The sequence below is a fragment of the Loxodonta africana genome, chromosome 4 (assembly GCF_030014295.1).
Source record: "Loxodonta africana isolate mLoxAfr1 chromosome 4, mLoxAfr1.hap2, whole genome shotgun sequence".
NCBI lineage: Eukaryota > Metazoa > Chordata > Mammalia > Proboscidea > Elephantidae > Loxodonta > Loxodonta africana.
The window spans coordinates 134,812,242-134,828,671 of record NC_087345.1 but is presented as its reverse complement, the minus strand read 5'-3'; the positions used below and the strand labels follow the sequence as shown (position 1 = coordinate 134,828,671).

The 16,430-nt window shown below is 41.3% G+C and overlaps 1 long non-coding RNA gene across 1 annotated transcript; it reads right to left on the bottom strand.

The window, feature by feature from the left end:
* Nucleotides 1–324: 324 nt before the first annotated feature.
* LOC135231252 (uncharacterized) lies at nucleotides 325–12,910 on the bottom strand. Its single transcript, XR_010321932.1, has 3 exons — nucleotides 12,779–12,910; nucleotides 5,501–5,661; nucleotides 325–407 (listed from the first exon to the last, which is right to left on the bottom strand). It is a non-coding gene; the product is annotated as an uncharacterized LOC135231252 (long non-coding RNA).
* Nucleotides 12,911–16,430: the final 3,520 nt, after the last annotated feature.

The window sequence follows — 16,430 nt, the reverse complement described above, 5'->3', positions numbered from 1 at the left end:
CATGTTGACTTAACTCTCAAGGCTACTGTAAGGCTTGCTTCTCGTGCCATCTCTTTTCCCAGGGCAGGACACTGGGACATCTGGGTACCCCTCAGGGCAAATGTCTTACATTCAAAGCAAGAAAGGGGATTTGAACTCCTTGCCTAAGGGCAAATCAACATTGGCTTAGGTCATGAAGCCAAACTTAAAAAAAAAGGAGTCACAGTGAGACCCCAGATCAGTGACTGGCTGATGTGACAGCAAACATAACTGGCTCACTCAAGACAGTCTATTTCTAGAGTCAAAGCAAAACAAGGACCCAGGGAAGTATGTAAGAGAACTCACTTCTTCCTCTTCTATACCAGTCAGGTCCCAGAAGTAGCCCAGTCGCATCTGTAGTCTCTTCCAGTTCTCAAGAAACATGGTAGCTTAAAAAAAAAAGAAAGAAAGAAACATAAAGTTCTATTTTTTTTGGAAGAGTGGATTCTGAGTATGCTTTGGGTTCACCAATGGAGGTGTGGGATAAATTTATAGATTTCAAATTTAAGGGCTCTCTTTAAAGCATTCAGCCCCCTTCCTCCTGCTTCTAGCTGAAACTGCTCAAAGTATTCCACATCCTTGAAAGCTAATAAATATACTGTCATACACACACACACACACACACACACACACACACACACCTTTCCCCATTTCTAGGTTACGAGAAAAGGGTGATCACTGAGCTCAGGAAATGAAGGAAGGATGGAAGGATAAAGAAAATAAGAAAACTTGGAATATTTTTTAACAAGCCTTATCTTGCCTATACATACTTTCTGTCCTCAGCATCGCTTCCTTTTTCTGAACCTTAATCATCTCATTCTGAGACATGCAAAAGTCTCCTAACAGTTCTACCTGCCTCCAGAGTCTCAGCCTTCTAACCCATCCTGCATGCAGTGGATAGAATAATCTCCCTTAAGTAGCATTTGCTCATTCTTCCATTTGTTTTGCAAATATTTGTTGAATCCCCATCATGCCTACACATCAGTCAGTTTACCTTCCCCAGCCACAGCCCATTGAAGGACAAACCCAACATCCTCTAAAGGACTTGACACTCCACACCCTGCCATGGTTTATTATACTAGGTTGGACACCAGATCCAGAACGTGCTGATGAACCAGCCAAATTCTCTCTTTTGAAATTGAAACTAAGAGATGCAAAGAGAAAAAGAGGTAGGAGAAATCATGTAGCACTGGAAAGAAGGAGAGATGAGAGCACTTTGGTTTCTGATAGCCCTTCCAGCTCTAGTTCCCAAGAAGCACACCTGTATTTCATTTCCTACATTCAGGAGCCTGTCTTGCTTTCTTATAGTTCAAGCTTTCCCATTTGAGCAAGTTGGAGTGAATTTGTAATCCTGAAAAGAATTAACAATGTGCAAAACACTGTTTTAGGCATGATAGAGGAGATCAGGTGAATCTGACACGGATTTTGCTCTCAAGCAGTTTACTGTCTACAAGGACAGATCATGAATAACTACAATACAAGGAATAAAGTGATCAAGGCCTTCAGAATGACACGGATAAAATGGTGTGGGCATGAAGAAGACAGAGTGTTAGCTGCCAGAGAAGGCATCTAAGCTGAATGTTGAAGAACAAGGGGACTTGGGCAGTGAAGAAGGCATGAGGAGAGGGACGATGACAATACTCATTTGCATAAACTTTCGGTGACTCCTTAGGGTCTGAATTCTTCTCTCTGGAAATCGGGACTGTCTCAGTTATCTAGGGCTGCTATAACAGAAATACCAAGAATGGCTTTAACAAAAAGAAATTTATTCTCTCATAGTCTAGGAGGCTAGAAGTCCGAATTCAAGGTGCCTGCTCCAAAGGAAGGCTTTCTCTGTCACCTCTGGGGGAAGGTCCTTGTCACCAATCTTCTCCTGCTCTAGGAACTTCTCAGCGCAGGGCCCCCAGGTCCAAAGAACGCATGCTCTTGGCTCTACTTTCTTGGTGGTATGAGGTCCCCATGTCTCTCTGCTCGCTTCTCTCTTCTATATTTCAAAAGAAATTGACTTAAAATATAACCTAATCTTGTAGATTGAGTCCTGCCTCATTAACATAACTGCCGCTAATCCCACCTCAATAACTTCATAGATTTACAACACATAGGAAAATCATATCAGATGAAAAATTGGTGGACAATCACACAATACTGGAAATCATGGAGTGGCCAAGTTAACACACATTTTGGAGGGACACAATTCAATCCATGACAGAGACCTTGCATATCTGACTTGACCCATCTACTCCCATCTGTTGTCAACACACACGTCATACCTGCTTTGCTGCTGAAGTCATCTCCTCACTGTCTTCTCCATCCCCAACTTGTGCAATTGCCCTCCTCTTCTATCCCATCCACCAATTGCTACCCTCATTCTTTCCTGACTCAGCTCAAGTCCTACCTCTTCATAAGACCAGGCCTCATGGGCACCCCCTCCTCTGAACTCCTACTGCCCTTCCTGTCATGGTGCCCTGGGAAGGGATGGGACCTGAAAGGCCCTGAGGCCACTCCTCCACCTCTACACCACTCCTGACAAGAGCCTGGACAGCCACCAGAGAACTTCACTGCAAACTGTGCTTGACTGTTAGCTGCCATTTGGGTTCTGTGATATAGTAATAGGACTATAAACCCTTCCAAGGCCACAGCTAGGCTTTTAACTGCCTATGCTTACCTTGAGAGCAGCACAGAATGGGTGAATATGAAGTTACTTAACATTACATTTGTGTTCCTTGGAGCTACAGCCTGGTTCAGTGATTTGTATGTTTTTCTTCCTTGGATTTTGAGCCTTTTTCATATGCATGCATCCTGACCTTCTGACACTGGCACTGGCCTGGGGATGCTCTGAGAACAGGGGGAAAGTTCCTCCTTTTCCTGTGGCTCTTCACAGTGCCTGAGCAGGGCTCTGAGTCCAGTGGGGCTCAAAGTATGCTTACTGGCTGGGTTCTCCATGAAGGAAAAAAGGCAGATGACAGAAACAGATGAGAGGAGCAAAGAGTAATTAGAAGAGGAGTCATGAAGGCAAGGGAGACCCATACTAATGATAAAGAGCAGTTCAGAGTTCCCAAGTGCATACTACATGCCAGGCACTGTGCTACGTGCTTCGCACACATATCTCATTTTCTTGTTACAAGAACACTATGGGGGAGGTATTGTTTCACTCATTTTACAGATGAGGACCATGTTGCTCAAAGATTAGGTAATGTGCCCAAGGCAGTATGGTGCCTTGGCTAAGAGCATTGGCTTTCATGACTAGAGCTAGGCTCATACTTACTTTCTGTGGGATCCACAGCTGGTAAGGGGTAGGATTGAGATACACATTTAGCACTGTCTGGTCTCTAAGTCAGTGTCCTCAACCTCTATTCAGAAAAGAGTTCAGAAGCTCTACCTCTTTACTCCCCTTTTCAATAGGGCTTTACTCTCTTTCTCAGCCCCAAAGTTCTCTGGGATTTGAAGCCAGAGCTGTTGGGAAGCTGGGCTTGAAGACTCCAACAGACTTAAGTCTTACCGACTAGTTTCTTCCACACACCCCACCGCATCCAATCACCTCTCCCACTGCCACCAACAGGCTGAATCTGTCTCTACATAGAACTACTTTGCTTCTTTCTGATCGGCCTGGGCCAAGGCCACCCAGCGCAGCATCACTAATCATAATAATCATGGTAATGAGAGGCCTTACTATTTTTTATTGTAATTTGTAGGCAATCATCCCTAGGGGCTCTGGGCTGCTATAACCAAATGCACAATCACATAAAACACAGCAAGGTTGTTAAAAAAAAAAAAAAATGCTATCCTATGCAAGGACACTCTGACACAATCCCACCCCTTTGTATTTTCTCTACACTGCTATATTAGAGGAAGAGAGAGGAGCTGGGGGGGGTAGTAAATTATGGAGGGTCTCAGAAGGAATGGGAGGTGTCTGCTCATTACAGTTATTGAGGAAAGAGAAGAGGCAGTTGTTGGGACTTGAAACTGGGAAAGTATAATTGAAAATGAAGTTCCTCTAAAACAAGGATTACAGGTCCCAGGAAAGTTCTTAAGGGATCATGGACCCAGTGTTATTATGTATATAAAAGATGTATATTCTGGGTTCCAAATCAGTTCAAGCAGACTTTGGGGTAACTACAAGATGCCCCTGCTTGACAAGGACACACACAGCTGCCTCTGACTTCCCAGGCAACAAGCCCCAACTTCAGTTTGTTCTACCAATCCTTCCTATGAACAATTCCAGAGCTATATGGTCATGAGCTCTGCTTCTTTCTACTCCCCATCCCAACTTTTGATGGGCTGACTGCTACCTACATGCCTCTTGGGAGGGGCTGTTCTCCTTGAAAATAGAGTATCCCTGAAATTTTTTTCTTCTTTGATGGCCTAGCAGTATGGGAATTTTTCCAGTATAGTCTGTCCTCCACCCAAGTCGAAGGCCCTACAGGGAACAGAGAAAGGTTATGTTCCAGTGCTCCCAGGACTGCCGAGAACAGACCTCTCCCTCCTTCCTCGGTCTTCTCACAGTTGCAGGGATGTGTGACTCATGGCCCCAGCCTGGCATGTCCTCCGGACCCCCCAGAGCCAGTGATAAATCAAGCTGCCCTTGCAGCAGAACGGTGGTTCTCGGGAGTTGTGATCCAATGGGAAAGGGAAGGGCTTGCACCCTAGTGATGAGGAAATTGGGGGGTTAAAATGCAGGTGGCTACTAAGATGGGCTGAAACATGCTGACCTGGTCTTTTCTTAATGCAGGTGGGTGTGTCTTTTTTAGATATATTCAGTTATCACCAAGTTGTTTTTCTTGTTTGAGAGAATAGGAATAAGTGTGTGTGTGTGTGTGTGTGTGTGTGTGTGTTTACGGTCAGATAGATAGTTCAGAGAAAGTTTTATTACTCTGATACTCCGCAGGGGACGGGGAGGAGGAGGAGGAGGAAAATGGATGGAACTATTTGTTCTTTCCTTCAGAAATCCCTTTTGTGGGAATATTGAAAAAATCACTATGGCACTAAAAAAAATCACTACAGTCTACACTCATGATGTCCTGGAAATAGCACCAAACCTGGAGCAGACAACCAAGTTTCAGTCCACCTTTACCACTAGCCAACTCTGTGACCACAGTAGTCACCCCATTAGTCTGAGTCTTGTGCTGGGTGGTATCTATGATTCAACATGACTAAGTAGATGTACCAGGACTGTGCTAGAGATTTTCAAAACATGCATTGGTTCAAATTCTGAATAAATCGTATAAGAAGCCAACACAGGTCAACCATCTATATCTAGGAGGAAAAAAATAAAGCCAAGGAGGATGCTCTTATTTCTGTTTACTTGAGTAAATAAGATTAAATACAAGTAATGAAGAGAACTCTATTGTCCCTAAAATACTTCTTGGGATATAAGGACAAAATACTAAAAGAAGTAATCAGAAGGATAGGGGTTTTAAAACTTGGTCACTGTATCCATTTAAAGGCACCTCCCATGTAAGCAAGTTTCACAATGCTCACTTACCCCACAGAGCCATGAAGATGGAGAAGAAGACCGTGGCAGGGTTGTCAAACAGGTGGCTGGCCCGTGCCGTACCACAGGCTGAGCTGAGGTTCCAGTAGTCACAGGACTTGTCACACAGAGGACACATGGTGAAGGCATTCTGCTGGTCACACATCTCTTTGCTACAGTAGACAGAGGATATTAGGTTAGGGAAAGTTCAAGCAGAGCCCACCCCAAGCACATTACCCCCAAAACATCTACCATCGCCAAACGAAAGGCCAAGCTTATCAACTCCATGAGTGAGAAAGAAGTTGGAATTAGTCTTTACCTTGAGAATATTACTCATATTTTGTCCAAAAAAAAAAAAAAAAGCACACATCACCTTCTGAGGTATAGAATTCCCTGTTGAAACGCCCAACAGAAAGTTAGTGACCGCCTGCTGGAGATGCTGTGGACTGAATGATGCCTTACAAAGTCCCTTCAAAATATCTTGAGTCTATCAGGTTGTGGGGAACATCAACAGTTGCAACTAAATCACCAGTTTGACAATAGATTCCATCATCCATTCTTTAGGCACAGGCTGTCTTCTTAAACCCTACTGGGTATCTCATAAATGTGAACACTAGTCACAAGGACAAACAAACATGAGTGTGTGGTTAGACCAGCACAAGCTCTCACTTCTGGAAGGAGAAGCCAGGTGAGAGAAAAATGGAGTTAGATCTGGGTTGGAAGGCCTTGTAGAATGAGGATTAATAACCTCAACCTAAACAGGATTGAGTCCCTCGGTAGTGTAAATGGTTAATGCCATCAGCTGCTAATTGAAATGTTGGAGGTTGAAGTTCACTCATGATCTACTTCTAAAAAATTAGCTACTGAAAACTCTTATACAGCACAGTTCTACTCTGATACACATGGGGTTGCCATGAGTCAGAGTCAACCTGGTGGCAAACATTTTTTTCTTTTTCAAATCAGAATTATCATAACCATAAAAATGGGATTAGGGAGAATAAAAGAGTAAAATAAAATCTTCCAAGGCCTAGGTTCTATGACACCTGGGAAGAGAAGCGTGAGTCAAATAACCTCTAGTGGTCTATATTCCAGCCGGTTCTCAGATATTTCCATTTAATGGACTGGTGAATATGTTTGAAATTCCATTCACTGGTTAGGTGACTAAGTGGACCCAATAAATTTAGACTCATTTAAATGTTTATAAACAAGAACCAAAGAATTACTAGCCCTAAATGGCTTCCCCAATATTCGTCAACACATTACACTTGTAGGAAAACAAATGAAATCATCACTCTGGTATGTAATATTCCCCTCGGTGAATGGGTGGATGCTTAAGCTCTTGGTTCTAGGGGAAAGGGCAGAGAAACTCTTCAAGACTTCATGAAAAGGAAGCATTAGCTGTTCCCGTGGAACGGCTGCAGACCCAGTGATGGGGAGAGGCAGGGGACTCTGAGCTGAAAGCACAGCTGTGTTTTCTACTGAAAAAGTCAGCAGAGGGTGCTCCAGAGCATGGCTGGCAAGTGAGAGGTCCCTGCCCAGTGCTAGGAAGCTGGTACCCTGGGTCCTAAAGCAAGTGCTGAGATGGAACCTATGAAGCCAAAGGGATGCTTAGGTTTATTTATTAAGAAGACAAAGGTTGGGAGATTTACTAGGGGCTGTCACTGTCTGTCATGTCTCAGTTTTTAGGCTTCTGTTTTTAATGAGCTATGAAGTCTACATCAGGGAAAGGCCTTCTGTGTGAGAGAATGGAAACTCTAGGTCTCTGAGGATAAATCTTAGTTCTTCCACTAACTCGCCGCTATGCTCTCCATTGGCGAGTGTCAATAAAATGACTCATTCACATCAAAAAATGTTAAATAGTAATATCTTAACAAGTTCAGCTGTGCTATTTCCATCTGGGCATGTTCTTATTGGTAACTGGAGAACATGACTTATTTTAAGTCTTATGGGGTCAAACAAGTGTTCACTGTGTAGTTGAGAAGGCATTACCATGTTCAAAGAGGAGATTACCGTCTTAAAAAACAGACTCACGCAGAAAAATGATTGTCTGAATATATTCTGGCAAAGAGTTCTTGCTTTTAAGTCGTATCTGAGTACATACGAGTTCCTCAGTGCCACCTTTCAAAGGGACTTCATTTTGTTGTTCAGGTTTTGTTTATTTTTAAAATGTGTAGACTAGGAAGATGGATAATCTTAGTCAATCTAATCCTAGCCAAGACTAGTCAATGCTAAAAGGTCAAAAATGAAGAAATCGTTAGCAACTAACTTGATACAAAGCACTCTGAAACATTAGTCTTTGTAAATTATTGGTTTCTAAAATAGAGCACAGTTGACCATCAATCATTTGTACAAAACGGCAGCCGTTGTAGCATGGATACTCCTCACATCATTTCAATTTGAAGTCAGAATGCTTTATATGTATTGGAGAACTTGGGTTTGTTTTTTCTTTTTGCTCCAAGAAAGTGTAAATTTCTGGAGAAATTCTGCCTCAAGATGACATTAAAATGACTTTGTATTCCCTCAGGGAGGCAGCCTCTAAACAAGACCAAAGATGAGGAAAGCCCATCTACAATTGAAATCATGCGTAGGCTAGCTGCATGATCCACAGATTTCTAGTTGGGAGTAACTGTGGCTATAAAGGAAACCCCGATGGCGTAGTGGTTAAGAGTTCGGCTGCTAACCAAAAGGTCAGCAGTTTGAATCTGCCAGGCACTCCTTGGAAACCCTATGGAGCAGTTCTACTCTGTCCTATAGGGTTGCTATGACTCGGAATCGACTCGACGGCAATGGGTTTGGTTTATGGGTTTTGGTGGCTATAAATTTAACGGTGTATTTCTTCAACCCATCATTTTTTTTCTAAGAAGCATAAGAGGATTGATAAATAACCTGATGAATCAGTTGAACCAAGACACCAAAGTCAGTGGTGTCTTTAATGAGTGAATTATTGCTCACAAATTCAGTGACACAGGGCTGTGCTAACACAAAGGGAGAAGGCACAATGAGGCAATTATTCAAAAAATTATCTTAGAAAATATCATTTTCTATTAAGGTCCCAGGCCTAAACTAACCATTTTTTTTTTCAATATGGTATAGATTCATCAGCTTTTTTTTTTTTTTTTAATCTTCTCATCTTCTTTAGCCACACAAGCAGGTACCTAACAAATGAAACCAATCCCTTGGTAAATAGAGAAAAGTTCTACAGATACATCATGCACTCGTGGAATTATTACGAACAATGTTTATATCTCACATATCAAAGTTACTACTTAAAATTCCAGACAACCAAAGTTAATTTCCTGGATCTGATAGTGTGCTACAGTTCTGTAAGATGTAACCATTGGGGGAAGCTAAATGAAGGGTATACTAGGTCTCTCTGCACTATCTTTGCAACTTCCTGTGAATCTATATTTCAAAATAAACTGTTTTTTAAAATGTATATGCATAGGAAATTCCAGGTTTGATGTCAAAATTAGTAACTCTAAGATAAGCCTGCGAACAGTGCAAGTTTTTCGTCATGTTTTTAGGAGTGGGTGATAGACATTGTTCAGTACCATTGAGTGGATTCCAACATATAGTGACCCCATGTGACAGAGTAGAACTGTCCCAGAGGGTTTTCTAGGCTGTAATCTTTATGGCAGCAGATCGCCAGGGCTCTGGACAGACACTTAAAGAGCATGAATTTGCTTAGACTCTCAGTATTGGGATTTAGAGAATATTCCTTCGTTGATGAGGAGTGGTGTTTAGTGAGCTTCTCATCAGACCCGTAGAACTTGTAATTTTGATGGATTTATGTGGCTATGATTAACAATAAGTTCTTTTTTAAAAAAATTCCACATAAAATGTTTAATCTTTTTCTGTTATTTCTATCTTTCTGATCTGTTATATCCTTCCCTGAGTCTGACAATCAGAATTTCAGTTTTAAAGCAGTCAATTTCAAGCTTTTTAGACTATGACTCACATTTAAAAAATAATAATAATATATCACATTCTAGTATGTAAATATGTACACATTCACTTCCCACAAACACACCTATATAACTGAAGTAAAGTTTCATGAAACAATACTTATCCTTCCCACCTGTGATGAATACCAATATTTTATTTCATTCTATTCTGTCCTACATCTTATTCCGTTGCTGTCGTTAGTTGCCATCAAGTTGATTCCAACTCATGGCAACCCCATGCGTACACAGTGGAACTGTTCCATATGGTTTTCAAGGCCATGACCTTTCAGAAGTAGATTGCTAGGGCTGTCTCCCAAGGTGCCTCTGGGTGAATTCGAACCACCAAACTTTCAGCTACTAGTCCTAACCGTTTACGCCACTCACTGAGTGACTCCAGTCTTATTCTAGCTCATTAAAAAAAAACACCTATTAAATTGGTTCCACAACCCGCTGAAGGATCACTAGTCTTAGTCTATAGAACACCGTATACACTGACAGGCAATATGATACATCTGCAATGTTAACGACTACAGTTTACATGTATATACACCTACACATACATGAGTGTGTGTGAATGTTTGGTGTGCGTGCATGTGTGCAGACATATATCTTTGCGGCATGTGTAGGCCATGGTAACATCCAGCCACAGTGGCCACCATCACGCGTTTTCGCATGTGGGGAACCAGGGCAGAAGTTCTAAGTCCTGATAGAAGCCAGCATACTGGCACTGGACCCATTCTATTGGCAGCTGTCTACACACAGTATGGGGTTTTCCACTGTTTCCATAAACCTGAGGCCCCAATCTCTAAAGATCACAACTGGGCAAGGAAAACACTCGAACCATGTTTTCTAGAAACCATGATTACTGGTCAAGCCCAGTTGAAGCTACCAGGCTGTTGCAAAGGATAGGAGTTCCCTGGAAGACTTTACAGCTTATTGGAAAAAGTAAAGACTTTCAAGGAGAGGGTAATAGGGCTCAAATCCCAGTCCTGGCAATGATTAGTTGTGTGAACTTGGGCAAATTATGTGGCCACACTTAGCTTCTCCATCCCTACTAAGTGAGAATAATAATATCTATCTTATAGAGTTTACAACTTTGATCCCTTACAGGATCAAAGAAACTAGTACACAAAAACTACCCAACACCATGCTGGCTCAAGGTAGTATTGGATAAGTACTGGTTCTTCCCTCTTGCCAGAGGGCCTGGGGAAGGCAGAACCCCGACAGCCTCTCTCCTGTGATAAAGGTTCCAAAACTCACAATCAATATCACTTGACAGATGACAATCGGGGTTTATACACAAAAATATCTAAACCTTGTCTTTCACACCAAGATATTTAAGTTTATTCTAAACTTTGGCAGAAGACAATGCCGCCTTCATTTTATCTAATTTGCAAGGCCATTTCTATAGCTTGACACCGTGGCAGGAAGAGAGTCATGTGATTCCTGTCCACTGGTGGATACCCTTTCCTCAAAAAAAATCGCAGCCCTTTAGGATGGCTATTACTTTCCCCTTTACTATCCCCAACTACAGTGGGTACCCACAGTCTGTCCAGTATCCTCATTCACATGGTGAGGAAACACCATCTTGCCACAGTGTGATCTTGTCCCACAGCCACAACTGACAGGTCCAGGGCATCCACCAAAGCCAAGCTGAGCCAATAGGACTTTTTCATTTGGATCAATAGAATGTGTTGTTGCTGACTCCTGGTGAGACCATGCACAGCAGAATGAAACATTACCCAGTCCTGCATCATCCCCATGATCAGGTGTGGCTCAAACAGTTGTGATCCATAAGTTTTCAATGGATGATTTTTGGAAGTAGATCACCAGGCCTTTCTTCCTAAACCAGCTTAGTCTGGAAGCTCTGTTGAAACCTGCTCTGCATCACAGCAGCACGAAAGCCTCCACTGACAGAAGGGTAGTGAATGGGCTTGAAGTGCACTGGCTGGGAATTGAACCTAGGTCTCCTGCATGGAAGGCAAGAATTATACCACCGAACCACTACTGCTCTCCCAGCAAGTATTAAGCCCTAAAATATAACACCCATGAGCTACTGGCAGCAGTGTTTACATCCAAATGGAGAAAACCTCCAGTGATGCCAATAAATACTAGAAAGCATCAGAGACAGGGAATAAATAGAAGGAATTCCTCCTTCCAGTGTTCCTTAGGCCACTCACATGCCCATCGTTGGATTCCTTGAGGCACCCTAGAAGGCTTATAGTAAATTTTTTCTTTTTTGTTTGAGCTACAAACAGAGCATTAAAATATGCTTACCATGCTTCGGTTTGCCAGGACAGTTTTGAAGATGGCAAGACATTTAAATTCTAAATATTGATTGTCTCCTTTGTGCCTTATACTCTATCTCTAACATATATTGATTCATTCAACAATTATTTATTAATCTCCTTCTATGTGTGCATACTGGCTAAGAGCTCAGGCTACTAACCAAAGGCCAGTGGTTCAAATCCACCAGCCACTCCTTGGAAATCCTATGGGGCAGTTCTACCTTGTCCTATGGGGTCGCTATGAGTCAGAATTGACTAGAAAGCAATGGGTTTGTTTTCTTGTTTGTTTGTTTGCTTTTATTTATGTGCCAGACACTGTCTCTCTAAATCTACACAATACCCTGAAGTAGGTGTTGTTATTACTACCATTTTACAGCTGAAGAAACTAAGACTCAGCGAGCAAACTATGTAGTCACTCAGCTAATATGTAACACTGTCAATCCTAAAGGATGCTATTTTAATTGCTTATTTTCTTCTTAGGCTCTCTTTACCCTACTGACCAATCTCTGTTCTATCTCTTGGCTCTCCAAGAGCCCGGCCATGGGGCCTGTCACATCCTGCAGTTTCTGGTTTCCTGAACCACAGACTGAATCTTCCTGTTTCAGAGCTGCCTGCTCCTGCAGACGGCTTCACAGCATTTTATTCCAACTGTGTTTGACTATACAGACATACAATTTCTACCCAGCCCTACTCTACCGACTATCTTGGGTCTTATGGAAAACCGGAGAACAAAATCATGAAGTTGAGAAAAAAAAAAAAAGCATTTCTCAGACATTATTTTCCAACAGCTAATATCAACCTGCCCACATCAGATCCTGGCCTTGGATAAGAGCCAGACCAGAAAATTATGTGGACCATGCCCAGCACTGTTCTGAAGCCATTCCCAGATTCCGTAGCTCCCACACCTATATCTAGAGGGAAGTTATGTGTGTGGTAAGGGAAGGAGAAAGAGCGTGAGGACTTTGGAAGCAGACGTGTGAAATGTACTTGCAAACTGGGATGAAACTCCAAATTACTAACATATGGAAATCGAGGCTTTTTCTTTAAAACTGGCTTACCTGGGAATATCTTCTTCAATTGTTGCACATCCATAAAGAAACACGATCACTCCAATTACAGAAGATGGGATGAGGAATGACGTGTATAATCCCAGCCAGGCAAAATACAGTCCAATTTTTTCTCCAAAATACTTTCTGGAAAAGAAAGAAATAAAACAAAATAAGACATATATTAAGGATGTATCATATACTTTCCTCATTTCTGTTTGTTCTAAACCTAATAATGGGTCAGCAGCATAAATAAAAAGGGATGGAAGTTGCATGGGTTGGGGTGGACCTCAGCCGAAGGAATCAACAACTGGCCTTTTTCACAATGAAGGGCATTCCACTGGAATCACATATACACACCTGTCTTGACTGTTCATATGAAACAAATAGCTGTGAGAAGGAATTCAGCCCAAAGAGCAAACTAAAGCTGTACCACAAATTTTGGTATCTTTACCAGTAACAAACATGGAGAACACATCGTCATTTCATGACTACCAAAGAAATTCAACCCACAGAAAAACACACCTTTTTTGAACTAGCTTATTTTTTTTATTTAAAGAAAGTACATGAACATATATTTGCCCGTGTATACATGTACACAAAAACAAACATACAGACATTCATAGAAAAAGATTAGAGAAAATGCAATGACATATTAGTAATGGTTTCTTTGGATGATGGTATTATGTGCATTTTTAACTCCTTTATTTTTATCGTTTGTATTTTTCAACTTTTCTACTTTGTCAATGAATTACTTTTATAATAAAAGAACTTCTTTTAAAAAGAAAATTCACCAACCTATATGTTTTTTATCCCCAGTTCATAAATTCAGTAAATTATCATACCAAGCCTCTAAAATGAGATTCTTCTTTCAGATAAATATTGATTATAGATTTCTGGTGAGAAATATGCTGTCTACAGAGGAGCAGTCTACTTTGTTTCTCAAGTCTCTCGCATAAAACACAATGGGGAAGTGGGAGCTCATCTCACTCTTGATGAAAGTATGAAAGAGTTAGAAGAACATGGAATAGAATCTATTTATCCACAACTAGAGGTTCTGCTTCCTCTTAGGATGTAGAAAGCAGCAAGAGAACATTGCTTCCACTCCCACAAGAGAAATCTGGATAATCTATGAAGTCATAACTTTTCTTGAGTCCATCAGAGAGCTGGAGGCCTGGTGGCACAGTGGTTAAGAGCTACCACTACTAGTCAAAAGGTTGGCAGTTTAAATCCACCAGGTGCTCCTTGGAAACCCTATGGGGCAGTATTTCTCTATCCTATAGGATCACTATGAGTTGGAATTGACTCAACAGCAACGGGTTTGGTTTTTTGCTTTGGTTTATCAGGGAGCTGAGGTTGTAAGGTAATCAGGTGAACTGAATTTCAAAAAATGACAAACTCCTTCAAGGAAAGATGGGACATATGAACAGTTTTATCTTAGAGCCTAGGTGGAAGAGGCAGTCACCAAAAAAGAGGATAAGAAGAAAACAGCTAATTTTTCTTTAAGGTCCGAGAGGCCAAGAGTGGGCCAACATGTAATTTAGAATAACTGGAGGATCCAGACACAAGAGGAGTTTGCCCTCATTCACAAGCTCTTTTCCTTTAGTCTCTATCTAGTACTCTTGAGAAAGATAATGGGCAAGACCAGAGAAAGTTCCTTTAGTAACATATGGGTATGACAGTCCACCCATTTCCCAGGCCCTTGTCTCATTCAAATTAAAAGCCTTAAGCAAATGGTAGAAGGGTCCCAATCCTTGGACCTAGGTAAGGATCCACTACCTCTGGAGCCAGAAGACAGTTTGAATATAAAAGCATCTGCCCTGGTGGAGAGTGCCTGGGTAGTGCAAATGGTAAAGAGCCTAGCTGCTAACCAAAAGGTTTGCAGTTTGAGTCCATCATAGGCACCTTGGAAGAAAGGTCTGGTGATCTACTTTCAAAAAATCAACCACTGAAAACCCTACGGAGTATAGTTCTACTCTGACACACATGGGGTCACCATGAGGCTGAATCACCTAGCCAGAAACTAGTTTTATTATTTTTTTATTTTTATTTTTTGGCCCCTGGTGGATGGGCAAGAAACCCACTTGGGCCCAAGATCCTACAAAATTACAAATTAGAAGTCTGTTACTCTGGGGAGAACAGACCCACCCAATGAGTTCCATAAATAAAAGGCAGAGTTTGGGGTGAGGGGGATTCAGGAATGCTGATAAAGCCCCATCCCTGAAGCCTAGGAGCACATGGCCTGTTAAGACTGAGGGTGGGCAAGGCAACAAAAGCCCCTTACCCTACAGCTCCACCTTAAGCCTAGCACCGATTAACATAGAACAGCAGGTGGCTACTGGGAGGGGCAGGATCATGGAGAGAGACCTCTTTTTTTGGCGCAGGCATGTAAGAACTGCTGAAAGCAAAAGTGAAACAGGAACAAATTTCCAGCACTCCAGAGCCCACATGAAGCACAAGGTAATGACAGCCCACCGCTGAAGGAATCTGAAGTCTGTGGTACACTGAAGATGACTCTAGCAACAGCGAAATCCCAACCCAGCTTAATCTCTGACCAGAATGATTCAACCCCCAACATGAATGGCTTGACGGAAGAAGAGGCATGCTTATTTCCAGGTAGCAATACTATGTACCTCGGTTTCTTCTGCCCTTTCACACACAATGTCTGGCATTCAATGAAAAAAATATGAGATACCAAAAAAAAAAAAAAAGTCAAGAAATAAGGCAATTAACAAAAAAGCAAAGTTGATCCAGATGTCAGAATTATCAAATAGGACTTTAAAATAACTAGAGTTAGTATGTTAAAGAAGACTGTAATATTAAAGATGGACAATATGCATGAAAATTTGAAAATGTCAACAAAGAGATGGAAAATACAAATAAGCAAAATAGAAATACTAGAAACAAGAACAACAAATGATGTCAGACATGAAAAATTTCTTCATTAGGGTGACTTATCAGGAGACTGAACACAGCTAAGTGAAGACTCAATGAACTTGAATAAAATCAATAGATATTATCCAAACTAAAACACAAAGGAAAAAAATCTAGCATTCAAGAGCTGTAGGACAATACCAAAAAGTCTATCATACATGTAACTGGAGTCTCAGGAAGACAGGAGAAACAGAATAGGACAGAAGAAATATTTGAATTGAGTATAGCTAAGATTTTTTCCCAAAATTAATGACAAACAACAAACCACACTTCCAAGAAGCTCAGAGAACTCAGAGCAGAATAAGTACAAAAACAAGAGTAAAAACCCACATACCTAAACACAGCATAATCAAATTCCTGAAAACCAAAGATGGAAGTAGAAAATCTTAAACTTGGCCAGAGTAAAAAGAAACATTACATATGGATGAACAAAGATAAGACTTACAGCCAATTTATAATCCTAAATGTGTATTCACCTAATAGCACAGCCTCAGAACACATGAAGTAAAAACTGATTGAACTGAAATAAAAAAATAGACAAGTCCACAAGTATAAATTAGATACTTCAACATTTCTCCCTCAGTAATTGAGAGAACAAGTAGACATAAAATCAGTGAGGATATAGAAGTCACTATCAACCAACTTGACCTAACTTATGTTTATAGAACACTCTACCAAACAACAGCAGAATATACATTTTTTTCAGTACACATTCACCAAGATAGACCAT